The following is an 18,977-nucleotide window of genomic DNA, read 5'->3' as shown; positions in this document are numbered from 1 at the left end:
ATAAAGTGAACATTTTACTCTGAAAGGGTATATTTTAGACTCGGCCTGATCCGACGAAATGGATTTCACATCATTAAAGGGAAGCGGATTCGCAGTTGCCAACAGCATTGCAACAGCAAGCTGGGTGTCACGAAACAATGGAAATATCGCAAGCCCCATTCAGGCTTTCACAATAAACCCCCAAGTCAAGCAGATGTTGCACAGTGAGTACTGATTATAATTATGGCATTTATCCTGTTTACTAGGAATGGTGAAATGAAAGAGCAATAAAAAGAGGGGCAGACCCTCCTGCAATCATGCAAATATATTGGATATATACTTGGAAAGTGAATTATTTTGAATGACATTTGAAATATTTGAAATATTTGTGGCGATGCAATCACAGCGACTGGCAGGGTAATGCAGGAAAAATCTCGAAAACGCAGCTTAATTATATTACCTACTCTAATATTTATAATACAGTTGCTCTTGAATTGTAATCTCTGCTTGTCACAATGGGACCAAAACTAGATATTCTCATTTTTTTTCTCTCACACTTTTTCACACCGGTTTTCCCTGTTTTGCATTTTATCGAAACAGAAGGACTTATATTGTTTATGTAATATCTGACTGTGATCCCATGCGGTTCAGTCATCTGACGGCAATGCATCATCACAGACTGAACCCTATAGCCAAGACATCACAAGCTGTTACGTTTTGGTAAACTGAAAAATAAATCCCATTTTTAACAACAAAAGCATGCCAGCATGCCACACACATCTACATTTATTTAAAGAAAGATTTTATATTCACCGCACCACTGGTATCGATATTACATAAAATATGTACAAATAATTGATTGAGTGATTGCGGTGTTTTACATCATTTTATTTCAACTAACTGAAGCGAGGCATCATTTATATGATTGAGATTCATTAGCAGTTAGTTACATAAATAAGTTTGCACCTATTTAAAGTAGTTGTTTATATCAAATGGACTATTTATTCTGTTCATAATGAACAGTTTCAGATCTTCATGGATTTTTAAATCACAAATTTAAATTTTCCATTTAGTAAATGAAAAGAAGAAAAGGTCCATTTGAATTTCAATACCACTCCCTATAATTCATGATGCAAGAGAAATCAGCAGTGATATATTTACCCATCTTCACCTCTTCATAACCTCTCATTTCATTTGACTAATTTGTGAACCTTGTAGCCTACATAAAAAACGTTTTTTTTTAAATCTCCACTCCACTCTCTCCACTCAGTTCAGTACTGATCAACTGTTACCTGAAAGAGATTCATTAAATCTAATCTGATATCGTTTTTTTTTTTTTTTTTTAAGTATGTGTTCGTTTGTGTGATGAGTGTGCTCTCTCATGAGTACATTATACTCCCAGAAGCTACCACTCATAATGGTGAAAGAGCCCACTGAGTGATTCAGTCAGTGAATCTACCGAAGAATTTCCTTTCATTGAGAGGAAGACGCCAGATATTTCTTTTATTCCCTCCGTCAATGAACTAAAGCATACGGATTTCGTAACCACGCAATACAAACTTTCAAGATCATTCTATTGTCTTCTGGATATTATGCTACCAATATCACTTGCTTTGGAATTAGTCTCAACTTTCAAGTCATCTATGTTGTCTTCAGATGATAAACCAGCGAAGCTTAGTGTGTTGTATATAGCTTGTTGAGGAAAGTACGTAAATACAATGGTATAGCTTTAGTAAAAACCCGGGTGTATCTATTTATAATTAGTTACACTGAACTAATTCCGGGAAAGTAATTTGCTCTAGGAAGAAACAGCAGTGTCCTAGCTGGGAATAAAACGTGCACGTTTAAGGCTACGAGGCCAGTTCCCAGCCGATGCGCCACACTGCCGCCTGAACAGAAAGCAAGCCGAACAACAGCTTAAACAATACCGCTGAGCCGGCTCTCTCGACTGCACTGAACCGAACGAACGAGCTCCGGGAAAAAGAGGCAGGCCAGCCGCCACCGGCAAGGTCGTACCGCCTTTTCCATATCTGATACGCGGTGAGGCTGGTCCAGCTGTCAGTTTTTGTGGCGGGGGGGGGCAGGTCGAGCAAGTCAGCACTACGTGTGGAGGAACGCTGCTGTGCATTTAAGCAGGTGAGGAAAAACTACAGAGCTACGACACAATGCAGATGTGCTTAATGAAAGATAAAAACTCCGTTAAATAATCATGACATTATGTGCTGTACATAACACTTTTCAAAAAAGCATTACAAAATGCATTACAACAACAATAATGAACATTACAAAATAATGAGCAGTCCATGTCACCATTTCCCAAGTAAATACATTTAATTAGATTTTTGTAAAATATTGTATCATATTGTAATGATTTCAATTATACACTATAAACAATACTAATACTAATGTAATAAAAGCAATTCTAATTATTTAAAAAGCAAGAAATATACACAATAAAAAATAATGAAACAGTCAATCAAAATCTGTCCTTAAGAAACGAGTAGTAATTTCTAAATGGTTTTAACATTTTTTTTAACATATAAGCAGAATAAAATAGTGTCAGTGTTATAATATTGTGAGAGATGGTAGTATTCACACTACAGTAGAACCAGACATTAATGCATCAGGAATGAAGGTTATTCAAAACTCTGAAACTTTGTGAGCGACATGAAAATTCATCAATTTTTAAGAATTGAAATCCTTTAATTGGCTACATTTTTATTACTACATTATGGTAGCCTTTTTTCAAATCTCTCTCTCTGACACTCATTCTGAAGCTGTAGTCCTGCATTTAAGTTAATAATTAATGACGAAACCAGAATTCTCCTCACACAATCAAATGTCCTTCTCATGAGAACAATTTCAGTATATCTATCTTTGCCCTTTTCTGCAAACTATTTATTATTCTCCTTCTTTATGTCCATCTGTGTTGACTTTCCCATACTGTATGCTATAGCAATGGTGCAAGGACACATACTTTTGTCTAATATATACAATTTGTAGTTCTATACCTATTGAAAACATGGCGTATTTTTGTTTAATACTGACCCTTCTGTATCCATAATAATAGGCAGCATGATGAGGCTAATTGCATACGCTACCTTCCCACCTGTTCAGCTCAGTGGTGGGCAACTCGGCGTTGCACATTCTACCGTGTTTATGGTCTGTCCTAACAAGGCGGGCGTCAAACTAGCAGGCTACTAACTGAAAATGATTGCAGGGTTTGTCAGAGAGCAGACAAAGATGGACAAAATCATTCTTCGTCCATAGTTTTTTTTCCCCCCAAATGACCAGTTGAATTGAGGTAATTGCACGGTAGTATTTTTGGCTTCACGAAAGCTTGGTTCTTTAGCGGTGGGCGGTATACAAAGCAGGCGTATTTCCCTCTGTGCCCTTTCAGAGCACGTCAGACGCTGGCGCAGGTTTTATGGGACTGAAAAGGTGTCTGCTGCCTGTGAAGAGGAGGCTGCCGTCTGCCTACAAGAGAGTACAGCAAACCTGGAGCACAGTAGACTGGCTGCATTAGACTGCAGGCCAGTCATCTTCTCTCCCTCTCTCTCACACACACACACACACACACACACACACACACACACACACTTTATACAGGAATTCCAAATGTGCACTTGCATACATAGATACAAAATCACCATATGCTGTCAATACAGACATGCATTCACACTCAATGCCTGCAGCATATGTCCATTTTTCTCACTTTCTATCACACACACACACATACAGGCGCGCGCGCGCACACACACACACACACACACACACACATACACACACCACAGCTATACAGCCGTCAGATACATCTGCTCGTGGCACCGACAGAGTCTGAATCCTGGGATATTTATATCGGAGACCTGGTGAGGCGCCTGAGTACGAGGGGGTGTCACGCACCCCACTGAGCCTTCTGCCTGCTCCCCCCCACCCCCCAACCTCGACACCACACCTCCACTTCACCAGAGCGCCGCATTTCATTTGGGCCCACATAGGGGGGTGAGGTGGGTGAGAAAGTGGTGGGGGGGGGGGGGTTTCAGAAGCGGGAAGGGGGTCTTGGATGACACTGTCCATCTCTGAGGTAGCCAGTCCTACTCTCCCCAGCCTGCTGCCAGTCATCAGCGTTGGCTCCTCCTGGGCAGTAACTGCCAAAGATCCCTTATCAGCTGCTCGATGTGTCACCGTCGCTGCCGCTCACTGTCGTGGTGAAACTGTATCGGGGAGACCAACTATTGACACCGTCACCATGGACAGTGACACAGAGAGGAAATAGTGGATTTTTCTTCTGCATGCTCTATCAGAGAGGACCATGGTTCAACCTCACATTGACAGATTTTGTATAAGGCACGAATCCAGTGCGCTCCTGCAGACAGCAAAAGAATCTGCAGTGTGAGCTGCCAGTTTCAGCAAGCGAAAAGAACGTTCCGTGCTAAATCTGGGAAAGCAAAGAAGAAAAGACGTACTCCAAGTCACATCACACGTTCATTTCAAGTGTGCAATTCAGATAATGAAAGCAAACGATGGAAGTAAAGGTGTAAAAAGACACATTCTCATTTTTGCCTAAAATATAATACTGCAAAAAAGCTGCGTGTAATACGTTTACCAGAAAGAACATTGTGAAGGGCAGCACACCTGAGTCTCCTGATCCATTCTGAGTGAGATGCATCGTCTTTATGTAAACCCATTAGCTTCCAATAGGTACAGTTGATCACCATTACCAAGCCTGTCACTGTTCTCATTTATCTCAGTTTATCTGTTGCTTCTGGACCATTGTGTCACCATTAGAATCCTGCTATTATATCCAGTCCCTGGCAGCCCCCTTTAGCTTTTCCTATTAAATCCTTCACTCTTTTGTTCCTGACGCCATTCACTGTCCTGGCGCTGATCAGAACCCGAACCGAAAGAAGAAACGGAGCACCTCCGCGCGACCCCCCCCCCCCCCGCGTCTCCGCCGCGACGACCTAAAAAGCCACCGCCGACGCCGCCGAATACCGCCGCCGCTTTTACTGTCGCTTACACTAAAGCTGTCACTGGGGGGGGGCGTCCCGCCGCGTCAGTGTTTACCGTCGCCGAAGCTCGGCCCCTTCGCACGCCCCTCCGCCATTAAACCGGATCGCCTCTCGCTTTGGCGGTATCGCGGCCCGCCGCCCGCCGCCGCCGCGTCGGCGCAGGATATCCATCTGTCTGACAGGATCATTGTTCCTCTTTAACTGTCCCCGTGTGCCATTACGATGATAGCACCTCCCGCCATAATTCACGCCATTAGTCAAGCCTGAGACGCCGCTGCGCGAGCGCTGCTCTGTGCGAGTCCGGGTCAAATGAGGCCGTGGGATTTTACCCACAATCCTGCCTGTTCATACCCTTCAGCATGCAGCCATCGAGCTCCATGCGCAGATTCTGTACAAATCCACATTTGCATCCACATTAGATCTAAGATCCAATTAATAATTATCATCTAAGATAATTTAGCTGTTGAGTTTCTTTCTAAAAAGCTAAAAGCAACTAAGTCCTTAAACTTCACAAGAGATACTTGAAATGGATATTCAGAAGCGCAAACTGAGAAGCACTCCTCGCTCCAGAAATGCCCCACTTCACGTTAAAAGGAAATGCTTTTCATATAGTGCTGTTCATAAATCTGAATCAAATAAATATGCATCTTTCCTCCTGAGGGCAAATGAATACTTCGAGTGCAAGTGAAATGGCCTTGCACAAAATGTTCAAGAGCAGAGGTGGAGCCCACAGTTACATCTATTTGCCCTCAGTAATTTCAGTAGTGTCATTTAAAATCACAGCAATGGTGGTCCTCTGTTGCAGTGCCTACCTGCCAACATGTACAACAGCCATGCCTCTATTAAAACAGCTGAAAGCTATGCACGCATGTGGCAGAAAAGTGGCTGTCAGCTCATTGAATGAATGCAACAAATCAAGACTTTTCTTTCAGACAAGACCCGAGTCGATACTGCAGTTGACCATGCTGTAAGTCTCAGCCCTGCTAAGAGGCTAGAGAGGACCGGGTATCGTCCATTTTGCTCTGAAGGAAACAGCAAAAATTATAAATTGGATTGAGCTCCAGAACTTGGAGGTGAAAAACTGCGCTGATGTATCACTGGAGGACTGGAAAGAGTCTGGCACAGGAGAATAATAAAAGGTGGGAGATTAAAGGGATACAGGCGTAAAATTTGTAAGATTACCCAGGTAGCTACTTTTTGGACAAAAAAGAAATACAATTATTGCATTGGATAGCTCTGTTAAATATTCTAATGTCTGTTCATTTCCACAAAAATGATCACATGGTGAATAAAAATGAGTGAAGATCATGATTATGCCATTAGCATTCAAACATTTTCTTGTAAAGAGACCGGCCTGCTTGGTCCAGTGTTGGGTATCAAGGAATACTGTTGGCAACATTTTCCATCAGAAGCCGCTTCTGTTGCACATTGTTGGTTGTTCTCTCATCTCTCATGTGTTTGCCCAATAACACCACACTACATTTCCCAGCATTAACATCATCATTTACCGGTTTTGGCTCTGTGAAGGGTCCAAACGTTGTTTTCAACCGATGCCCTTGCATCTATGACAACTGCATCTAGACTCAATTGTAGCTAATCTGTGGTAGCTGCAATATGCCCACAATGTCTGTGCAAACATATAGCGCCTCAGATTGTAACTCACTAATTTCATAACGTAATATCATGTTCTGCCTGGACACGAGTTGGATTCTCCATGCAACTAACTCTAGGTGTGGCTTTGCCACAGGAGCAAGCCATACTCAATGGTCCAACATGAAGTTTTTTATTTACGTCTATCTATATTAACTCACAATGAGATGCTAGCAATCGTTTGAGATGGCTGACGCCTCGGTTGGCTCTAGATCAAACCAAACCAAACCAAACATTGCCCCACTGATAAAAATGGCAGGACGCCTATATTGAACCCAGTGGTTCCAAAATGGGTTGTGTTGAAATCACTGCACTCCAGGTACCATGCATCTTTTCATTGGTCTCAAAATCCTAAATTGTTCCTGTTCCAAAAGAAACTATTGCAGCATATGACTTCAAAGCATGTGGTCATTTTTTTTTCACTGCGCAATTTATATGAATTATTATATGAATTTATATGAAAAGCCTCTTTTTTTATCAAATAGCTGCAATATACCCACAATGTCTGTGCAAACATAACTAGCTGGTCCTCTATTTGTAACTACACTGAAATTTTTTCGCAGTACATCGTCCAATCACGTCACTGTTTTCTGTCCCTTGGCATCAATCCCCCAGTTACTGTCTCCATGGCAACACCTCTGAGGGTGTGGCTTTTGCATGGCACAGGATTTGTTTGTCACCATGAGCCCATACTTTTCAATACAGTCATCAACACCTGTAAGTGTTGTTATTTCTTCACACGTCGCGGATCCGAAGTATAAACTCCACAATGAAGATACATTAGCATAATCGTTAATGAGGTAATGGCTGACTGCTCAGTTGGCTCTAAAAAACAAAAAACAAACAGGAAAAAAAACAAGCATGTTAAACAATGCACTCAGAAAGAAGTTAGGCTTACAGTGAAGCCTTTGTGATACCCACTCATATCACTTTAATAAAAAATAAAAATACATTATTTATTCTAAAGAGGTCACATTTTTTATGAGAAAGGTCAGTCTCTCTTATGACATCTACTTGGTGCAAGTAATATGGCGTTGTCATAGTAATGCCATTTGCATTCTCTGTGTGGTCAATTGTACTCCATATGGTCAGAAGTGTGGTGAATCACTCGACAGGTATTCGGGGCCATGGACATACACAGAGCATCTCAGAGGTGCTCTTAATGGGTTTGTCATGAGCGAAGCAGCGGAAGAGACCAGTTCATCACACGCACATTGTTGGGAGTGAACAGAAGGTCGGACGGTTGCGAGTGGCGCACGGCTATGCGTTCTCATGCATAATCGTGAGAGGCTTATTTTGTGCACGCCAAGGTGGAACGTTTGGACGAGACACACGGCCTGGATTAAACGACGTTCGTCCTTTGACTTAAAAATAATCAGAGTGCTTAATTTTTCTAGTTAGGAAAATTCATTGCGCCGACTTTTGAACTCACCGAAGAAAACTGTTTGTGAAGAACAATAACAAGCACTTGTATTTCTCTGCAAATCAGAAAGACAAATTGATCGGATCCGTTTCATGGTCACGGTGGGAGTATCAAAGAGCCAGCGGCAATCGCTAACCGCGAACTCCGTCTGCACCGGCAGCAGTGCCCTCAGGTAGCCGCAGGGCGTGCGGTCTTCTGTTAGCGCGGCTAAATCACCCCGCCTGGTTTCCTGGGTCCGAACTGCCCTTGCCGATTTTAGAAACCCGAAACCCTCCACAATTATGTACAATATCAATCTTTCTGTATTCACTGCGTCCACCCTTTGCCTTTATTACAGCTTCCATTATTTTCAGAAAAATTGCCTTGAGATTTTCGAAGAAATCCGCAGGGATATTTTTCCGTGCTTCCTGTGATGCCTTCAATCAAAACCGAATCACTAACTCCAGGTGTTGTTATACAATCCCAAACTTGCACTGATCCTCCACCACGCTTGACTGGCAGTTTCAGACATGGTTCTGAGTCTTTCATTGCTTCAGTGACTTGCATGCTGCCGCCTCTTACTTCTGAAAATCTCAAATTCAGACTCATAGGTCCAAAAAAAACTTCACACCTCACACATGACCCGTTTCAGTGTACTAGTGCACATTTTCCTCTCTTTTGTTTATTTCCTTTTCTCAGGAGTGGCTTTTTAACAACTGCACATCCTTTCAGACCCACAGCATTGAGTTGTCTTCTCACTGTGGAAGGATTGACAGAGATACCTGTAGATCTCTTCGGATCTGAAGAAAGAGTAGAGCTTGACTTTCTCCTATCCTTCAAATTTAAGTACTCTCTTTGTGATGGGGATATCTTTGGTGGTCTACCAGTCCTTGCACAGTTGTTAGTCCCATTTTCTCTGTATCATGCAATTATCTTTTGAACTCCTGTTTTTTTCACTTATTTTCACCTTCCTTGTGCAGTTGAATTATTTCTAAAATCTAAATTCATTGTAAAATATATCCCTTGGCCATTTTAGATGCACAGAAATCTGCAAGGCAGCAAAGGTATGTTTCTGTAGTTGTCAGTGAGTCACTTTTGACATAACATCACTGACACTTTTGGTCGCAACTTTTGTTGAGAGGACACATCCGTAACTTGTTTGTTGATTGGAAGGATGGAAGACTTTAAAGTGTTAGTAGGGAGCACAAAAGAAAGAGTGGACAAATACTCATAGATTTGATATCATATGTAGTGGTGGAGGCTTTTCCATTAAATGTATGTGTCCTGCATTATTGTATGATGCTGAAATGGTTTATTTAACTGGAAGGTAAATGAACGAAAGAGCGGTCTCTGACTTTTGTGCAGTACTGTATTTCACTCCACCTCATACCATCGGTTTGCTATAAATGAGCCAGTCCACTTGCACAGTGTAGTGTACATGATTCCTGTGCTCGGGGTCAGTCAGACACACTCACTCTCTGGCCACTATATCTGCACACGACCCAGTCACTCATTTTTGTCCCCCGTAGGGGACATGAGTCATTGGTCTTGATGTCAGGAACCACATATTCCACTATGCTGAAACCTACACTACAGGGAACATTCAATAAAAAAATTGTAATTTAATAAATACTATTTTAGAAAATATTTTCACTGTTTTTTTAATCATCCAAGACAATTGTATTATGTAAAGAAAATATATATTTTTAAAACTTTTTTCTACTAGGTCTCCAGAGGAAATTTACTGGCAGTACTGGCAATCATAAAATTGTGCCAATCCACATTTCGCATTTAAACTGTCTATTGCTACGGCTGCGTGCCCAGGACGGATGTGTCACTCTACACTGAATACTGAGCCCCGCAATCTAATCCACACCAACGTGTGCACCGCGGCCACAAAGCCTGCCCCTCCTGTAAGTAAGGCACCCTCTCACTGGAGAGCGCCGTGTGGTTTAGTCCAGGTGAGCCGGCAGCAAATCAGAACTCCAGCCTCCGAAGCATCAATTAGAAAAACCGTAACTCGGGGCCAATCAGGGGGGACCCCGCTGCCTAGGCTGTGCTGTGCTGCTGGTGGTCAGTGGTTAAATCCGTCTGCGCGTACCACGACTACAAATGTGACGCTATCGACCCTCACGCACAGGGTCTGACGGCCCTCGGACATTGACATCCCCGACCCCAGTTATGTCCCACTGGTTTCAAGCACATCTCTTATTCTGTTATACCGCATCACAGTGGTGGCATATATTCTTCTTCTTCTCCTCCTCTATTATTATTAGTAGTAGCCACAGTAGTAGTAGTAGTATCAGTAGTAGTACTAGTAGTAGTAATAGTAATAGTAGTAGCAGTAGTACTAATAATAGCATAAGTAGTAATACTGTTGTTATCATTGCTACTATTATTATTATTATATTTAGCTTTTCATTGAAAATATATAGTGCCTTTCATTTCAGGATCTCATTGTGCTTTACAGTGAGGGGGAAGCAGCTCTGTCCTCAGGCACAAGCACAATCACAGCGTATTCAGTGCGTCTGGTGCAGCGTTCATTAGTGCACACGTTCCCTTGGTTTCATGCCAGCGTTCCCAGGTGCCGAGAGATATGAGAATCATTGCTGAGTATTCCGTAAGTGACTAGGGATGAGTTTCTCCAGTCTTGGGAAAATGTCAGAGCCGGAAACGGAGGGTCGGCCGCAGTTCTAACGTCAGCACTGGTGGGCAGGTATGCCGCAAAAGGAAAATGGAACTTTGGCACCTGCCTGGCTGGTTAAAAAAATTCCAGAGTCTGATCCCCGTGTCACCCACCCCTATTGATTCATTACGGTAATTACTGTAATTAAAGACTCCCCCACTGTAAAAATTACACGCTATTATTTACCGCCCAATTGGGACGCAACTGGAGGGCAAGCAGTCGCACTCAATCCGTTCATTAATCTCCCGTGTGGTAGTGGGACGCGATGGCGGACCTCCTGAAACCCGGGGGGGTGGGGGTGGGGGGGTGCGCAGATGGAGCGTACGCGTGAAACCGCGAAACGGGTGCGCTGCGCCATGACGCATGTTCGGACCGCAGGATTTGAAGACCACGGAAAAGCGGCCACGTGCGAGGCGTGGAGATACGCGATACCGGGCTCTCCGCTCCACGCACGACTCGTGTTTGGAGGGAAGGGTTGCTGCCCGCGGTTTGAAATGCGTCGTTGCAACCGACGCTCTCAACAGTCTTAAAAAATACTCCCGCCCTAAACCGCTCTCCCTCCACAGATTTAAGAGTAGCTCAGAGGTGGAGCTGGAGGGGGAGGGGGGAGGGGGAGGGGAGGGGGAGGGGGAAATGATTCATGGAGTGAAAATTCCTGTGAGACGCGAACGGTCCTGCGGTGAACAAAAACGGCGGACTCCGACCCGCGAAGCGCGGACCTTGCGAAGCGAGCGGCGGGTAGGTGGTGTTGTGCTCAAAGCGCTTCCCCCCCCTGGCCTTCGCTGCCCAATATCCCGTCGCCCTTGAGCCCGGCTAGCGACCGCTGGCCTCGCGCCACGTCCGCGGCACCGCGGACCCTCTCGCGCAGCGCCGCGGCGCGCTCGCGGCCAGACGGAACGCCTCTCAAGACCCGCGGCGCGGCGCCGGTCACTGGCCGAGCGTGAGTCAGGCACGGGCAGAAAATCACATTGGGCCACCCAGGAGCACACAACAGAATTACGGCTATTACATGGACTCATAACAGAGCTCGCATTGGCCCAGGAGGGACCGCGTGTACCCTATTAGTGTTTAAAGTACTCCATCAAGAGTTGATTTTGCACAAACGTTTTTTTGCTGGCTATGGTACCGTCTCTCTGGTTTCGATCTTAGAACACCGTGTGCCGGTCTTGTTTGTGTACTCATTTACATTTATTTAACTAGGGAGACCAATTGAGAACTCGATTCTCATTTGCGGCGGCAACGTGGGGAGACTCAGTGGAGCTGGAATGCAGGAGATTGTGCAGCCAATCAGATCTGAGCCAATGAGAGCTTCCAACTCGGTTCAATTAATTAGGTTTGATTGAGCTTTTAATTAATCTGGCTTTGACATCGCCTGCCACTCGCCAGCTTCTTTTCTTTTCTTTTTTTGTATGAAACTGCACCCCTAGAAAGTGTGTTTGTGCTGGGACAAAAATGTTAAAAGTAAGGTTAAAATTTTTTTTTAAAAACTCATTTTTGTAGATTTGTGGTTCAGTTTAACTCATGGACCAATTTAACAGGCAATTAATATGAAATGGGTTTGGATTAATTAATTTGTAAAGGGAACTGAACAATTAAACTAATTGAACTAACTCAAAGCCGCACATTTGTGAGAGATAAATTATTAAAAGAAATATATTAAAGCCAAAAACTTCATTTTCTAATTGCTCTCGCACCACTCCAAGGGCACATTATTTTATCGGACAGCCTTACGGCAGATAACTGCCAGAAACTCTCAAATTCTAAATAATAATCAAAGAAAGGACTCAAAAGTTTTACATGGACATGTTAAACTCCATAAACGCTATAAAAAACTTTCTGAAACACGACTACGAGGTGTGAACTCCCTCAGACCACCACCGTCTCACAGAAAACCTCTCATCCTAACCTCTGTGTAGTCCTCCTTCAGGTGTCTCGTCTATCATATCTACTGGGTGGACCTGTTCCCTCCGCTGATGTCCAGGTATGGCCCCTCCCCTCTGACCCAGACTCCAAGCCAATGGCGTAATCAGCCAAGTCCACCGTAGGCCCTGCAGCCTAAAAGCCTTTCTCTAATGACAAGGAATTAATTTAAGTGAAACTAGGAGAATTTAGCTCAGCCAGAGCAAAGAACCACGCAACCACAAGGACCAGGTTTTGTGAAATACAAAGATGCAGGCTGTGTAGGTGAGAGGAGGACACGCATCAGTGGGTAAATGTAGGAGAGAAACTGGAAGAGAAAGTCATCTCTTCCCTCCCATAACACACCAACACATTTGGCAAGGTAGTGGAGATTAGCTGGATCCTGAAGTACCATGTCTATTCTTCAAGAGGATGTAGGGCCTTGTGAAGGCACACACACTCTCCTTCTCTCACACACATACATGATCTCTCTCTCTCACACACTCACATATGCAAACACACATACACATTCTCTCCCTTTCACAAACACACACATACACACACACACTCTCTCTCTCTCTCTCTCTCTATCTCACACACACACACACACACACACACACACATTCGCTCCCTTTCACACACACACAAACACACACACGCACACACAAATACACACACACTGTCTTCCTCTCATACACACACAAACACACACTCTCTTTTACACACACTCTCTCTCTCTCACACACACTCTCTCTCACACACACACACATACACATATGCACACGCACACTCTCACTCTCTCTCCCTCTCTCACACACACAAACACAAACACACACACACACACCCTCTCTCTCTCACACACACACACACACACAGTGCAAACTCACTCATTGAGCACAGCGTTAAAGACATCGATTTCAAAAGCCAAACCTCATAAGGCCGACAATGTGTCGAGCCCCCGGCGATACGCGCAGATGAGACGACTGCATAGCCACGGGGAGGTGGGGGGGTGCGGGGAGATTGGGGAGGGTGAAAAGTGTCTTAAAAAGGCTAAATCTGGGTTTTTACCTCATTTCACATTTCAAAGAGCACCTGCGCTCGTGGAAAACCACAGCACCGGTACACACAGCGTACACTGCACACGTCTCACCGCCCCTATGCTAATCTCCCAGCGCAGAGTTCACACCTAATCACAGACCTCCGACAAGCACATTGTGGGAGAGCCAACACCTTGTAGAAACCTGACATAGATAAAACTACTGCACGTGCTCAGTCCGTTTTATTTTCCTTTCTGCTCCTGGCAGTCCCGCCCCAGTGCTTGGCACCAGCGTGGTGGCGTGGTGAAATCACGGTGGAGGGCTGGCAGAGAGCAGTGAACAGTGAATGTGCTGGAGAAAAGGGGGGGGGGCTGCAGTGGACTGGAGGGGTGCGGCGGTGGTGGTGGTGGTGGTAGTGGTAAGGGGGGGCGGGATTCACGCCCATGGCGAATTGAAGGCCTGACTTGCTCTGTTAAACTGCTTGGTAATTAGATTTTCCTGCCACAGTAATAACCCAACACACAAGGGGGGGTGGCTTTGGGGCATCATGCCACAAAAAAAAGGACGGCTGCAGTAATATCTTTCCCCCTGTTCTGGCTCTTCCCTCTCTGCAATCACTCCGGGACAATTAAGGGGAATGAACAATGCAGACAGATAAGACACCGGCAGGCTATCCCACAACTTATAGGACCCTGCCAACAGGAAATGAACTGCAGTCAACTGTGGAGCAGTATATTCATTATGACCTTTACATCTCCTAACAGTGGGGTTTGGTCGTGCCAAGGGGGTACCCTCTGCCCTCTGGCTGGTCTCACCTGGTTCAGGTGGACTGAAATCATAGGGACTGACCTACACAGGGATTGACATCATAGGGACTGATATCACAAAAGCAGATAACAAACGGAATGATATCATAGTGACTGATATTACAGACTGGTATCACAGTGACTGACATCACAGGGATTTATACCGTAGAGACTGATATCACAGCACCGACTCAGTGGCAGCGTCTCTCAAAGCAGCAGCAGTAGCGCATGCACACACACGCATACACACACACACACTCTCACACACATTCTCACGCAACACACGCACACGCATGCACGCACACACACATACACGCACACACACACACTCTCACACATACAAACACACACACATACACGCACACACACACACACACTCTCTCACACATACAAACACATGCACATGCACACACACGCACGCACACATACAAACACACGCACATGCACACACACGCATACACACACACACACACTCTCACACACTACACATGCACATGCACACACACGCACGCACACATACAAACACACGCACATGCACACACACGCATACACACACACACACTCTCACACACATACAAACACATGCACATGCACACACACGCACGCACACATACAAACACACGCACATGCACACACACGCATACACACACACACACAATCTCACACACATACAAACACATGCACATGCACACACATACACGCACACACACACTCTCACGCACATACAAACACACGCACATGCACCATCACCACCAGCACACACACGCACGCACACACACATACACTCACACATCGCACACATGACACTACACACGCACGACACACACAGCACTGCACCACACACGCACACAGACACACTCACATGCATCACACACACACACATGCACTCACACACACACACCGTCAACCGCAGCCACACACCTCCGCTCACACGCATGCATCACACACACCACACCATGCACACACTCACACACGCACACACACACACGCACACACACACACACACATACATGCACTCACACACACGCACACACATGTACACACGCACACACGCACGCACTCACACACGCACACAGACACACTCACATGCATGCATTCATACACACACATGCACTCACACACACACACACACAGACACACACACGCACGCGCACACACTCGCTCACACGCATGCACTCACACACACGCACACACATGTACACACTCACACACGCACACACACACACACACACACACACACACTCACACACACGCACACACATGTACACACTCACACACAGGGCCAAGGGCTGCGGGCCAGTGGAGGCCAGCAGCTCAATGCTACAGGCCCTCTCTGTGACTCACTCTTTGCTCCAGGCACTCTCCACCTCACTGAAATAACCATTTCTGACAGGAGTCCAGCCAAGGGCCTCATTATGTGTCCTTGTCATGTTATAATTGAAAGGTGCTTGTAAACCCTACAGGAGCAGGGCCCTCAGCACTGATTCCCAGTTACCCCACTACCACCACTAAAATGTGGAACACAATAGTAAAGCTACTGTTACAACTACTAAGACTGCTATTGCGGTTCCTACTACTGCTACTATTGATAATAAAAATAATAATAATAATAATATAAAAATGCAATGGGAGCAGTCAGGAGAGATGATGACTGAGTGGGGGAGACTGGCACATTCCAAGTTACCCGCTTTGATCGATTTATTTCCAAGAAATCACTCCTATCCGCCACAGCATTCAAAATCCACCGTCTGAAATCCCCCGCGTCTCGTCACGCTTGTTCCCAAATTCGCCACAAACGTTCCGAAGAAGACGCAGCAGTCACGACGACGCCGCGTTCTGAACGCTGGAGTCAAGGCTGCGTGCGCGGCGGCAACGCACATCAATCACATCACCACGCGCCGATGAAAACAGCACGAAGTCTAAAGCTGAATCGCTTGCCAAACACGAGCGAGGAACCTGCCGCAGCTGGCAAGGCAAGAGCTTGACAGATAATATTTGGCTCCCAGGTAGTAATCCGCCGTGTTTGCCAAACTCCCCGATTTGATCTGGTTCCTGGATTATGTGCATCTCTCTCACTTGCCAGTTTGGTTTTTGCTAATTACTCTCATATTACCGACCCAATGTTTGTGTGTGGCCATTGTTGTATTGGATGTGGTTTTTGGTAAATAGGCCCAAGTAAATAAATAAATAAATAAATAAAACACCCTACAGCTTCCAGCAACGAGGAAACGATGCTTTGCAATCAGCAGCAACACGGACTAGGAGTAATATCTTGCACTAGCTCTACCTAGCCTGGATGAACATAGTTTCCTGCTGCACCTTAAACAAGCAGCCAGGTCACTCGCACACTATCCTGTTAATTATTTAGAATGACCCGTCTGTAAATCAAAGCTTGGAACACCGTCCACACTTCACTGATAACCGGGCAGACAGAGGTGAGCCCCTCTAACTCTTCCCCAACCGTATAAAATCTGCATTAAAACAAATGGAGGGGAAGGCAACAGCTGTCCCTTCCACAGAAACCCTCTTTGCTGAATGCAATACAATTTTAAATTCAACCTGTGCGCCTTGGGATGGTGATTATGATGGGGTTTTTTTAAATATAACATTCCTATGAGTAGGCTGCTGTGCAGTAAGGAAAACGCCTTCTCATTTAAAATTGCGAGAGCCACTGCAGTGTATTTCACTGGAATAACTGCAGTAGGCTGTATATTTCCTCGTAAAACCGTGGAAATAATGACAGTGTTAATCGCAATGGTTTTTTACTGATAAAATATGTATGATTTAAGAAATCTTCGCATTCAATTTAAGTTACACTACTGTGCGCAGTAATTATATATCACAGACCGATATGGTAACTACCGATGGTCATTTCTCGAATCAGACCGGCCGGACAGGGCAGCCTTGCTCGGTTTCCCTCGGTAATCTGTTCCAGCCCTTAAAATGACAGCGAGTAAAACTGGGGACTCCAAGCTCTGTTGCCGGTCGTTGTGTATTTGTGACCATATAAATCAAGCTCTGACGCTTTCCAAACCAAGCTCTCTCGCTCTCTCTCTCTCTCTCTCTCTCTCTCCCTCCCTCTCTCCTCCACACACACGCACACACACACATACACATACACACACACACAAACTCCGTCTCTAACACATACACTCACACACACACACACGCACCCATACACACGCACGCGCACACACAAAAGCACACCAATGCATTATTTAATGTACAGGCATTAGCAGCGTCGACATACTCTAAAGGCATTATAAAACATAACTCTGCTGAATTCCGAGGTTTCACTCGCATGCGTGTAACACTAAACACAGCTTTCGATCATCGCTGCTCCAGTTGTGCAGAGCCAACGTCATATTTTACATTCATTCAGTAATATAGAAATACGAGCACATATTCATACATTTCCCGCTTTTCCCAATCGTATTATTTGCCACTGGGGAAAACGAAAAAAGTCACTAGGATAATAAAAAAAACATTTTAGAAACCGCGTGGTGGGGAAGCTTTTCCATTTTTACCAGTTGCCCTCCTTCATACCCGTCTAAATCAGTGCGTCTTGTGCGAAAATCTGCGAACCTCCGCTCGTCTGTTTAAGCTTTCGGTGTCGACCATTGCATTTTAATAAAGCTGGTTAGAAATACAATGACCACAGACACGAGATTGTTTCAATTTTTTTGAAAAACTAAACGATGGAGTAAATTTAAGGAAACAAGACAGGATTAACGAGCAACGAATATAAACTAAATCGTTATACAAAGGAAGGAAAGATTCACTATACCAAAAAATAAACCTGATTCAACTCTGCTTAATCTACCATCTCCTAGCAACAAAGAAGCACCTCATCAAACCGAGATAGAAAAAGGGAGATTATGTGTAACCCCAGAGTATTTCAGATTTCGGAAAGAAACCGCAGTACAACAGCTCTACAGCAGGTGGCTGTTTTGCAATGGATATTTTTCAGTATCATACAGAGCTGAGCTCAAAACGACAACTGAAAACTAAAAGCGTTCATGTTCATTTAAAATTGATACGCATGAAAAAAGTATAGTAAAACACATTACCGTACCTCGCGCCATCGTCGCTCCTCGGTACACATATGATCCGCTGCGTCTAATGAAAAGCTGTTTTTTACCCTCTGACAACGCTGTGAGCTCAGACAGAGAGAGAGGGGGAGAGAGCGAGAGAGAGAAACAGAGAGGATAGATGGATGGGTAGAGGGACACTACGGTCCGGGCTGGGATTGCCACTCCCGGTTTGATCTGACTGCAGAGGCAAAAATTTGGTGGTACAACAAGTAGGCTACAAACAACAAAAATTGTGATAAGTATGTTTTTGTGTTCGTTATGTAAAATAAGATATCTCATTTGCGCTATTGGCGCTATGTGTGTGATCAAATACAAACAAGTCAATATGTTGTATAGTTGGCTTATTATAGTTATAGGCTAATGGCTTTATCTCCGCTCTAAGGGCGATGCACGATACGCCGGTCTCATTTTT

General features: G+C 44.7%; 1 protein-coding gene across 5 annotated transcripts in view; it reads right to left on the bottom strand.

Annotated features, from left to right (window-relative positions):
- Positions 1-18,686, bottom strand: part of LOC135248773 (protein phosphatase 1 regulatory subunit 29-like) — a 135,315-nt gene extending 116,629 nt beyond the window's left edge. For all 5 annotated transcript variants that reach the window (XM_064323690.1, XM_064323694.1, XM_064323693.1 and 2 more), the window contains exon 1: positions 18,547-18,686. The gene's annotated coding sequence lies outside the window, so the exon portion shown is untranslated. The remainder of the gene's footprint in view (positions 1-18,546) is intronic.
- Between the last annotated feature and the right edge of the window lie 291 nt (positions 18,687-18,977).

This window comes from Anguilla rostrata, chromosome 2 (genome assembly GCF_018555375.3).
Source record: "Anguilla rostrata isolate EN2019 chromosome 2, ASM1855537v3, whole genome shotgun sequence".
NCBI lineage: Eukaryota > Metazoa > Chordata > Actinopteri > Anguilliformes > Anguillidae > Anguilla > Anguilla rostrata.
This window is presented reverse-complemented; position numbering and strand designations above follow the sequence as displayed.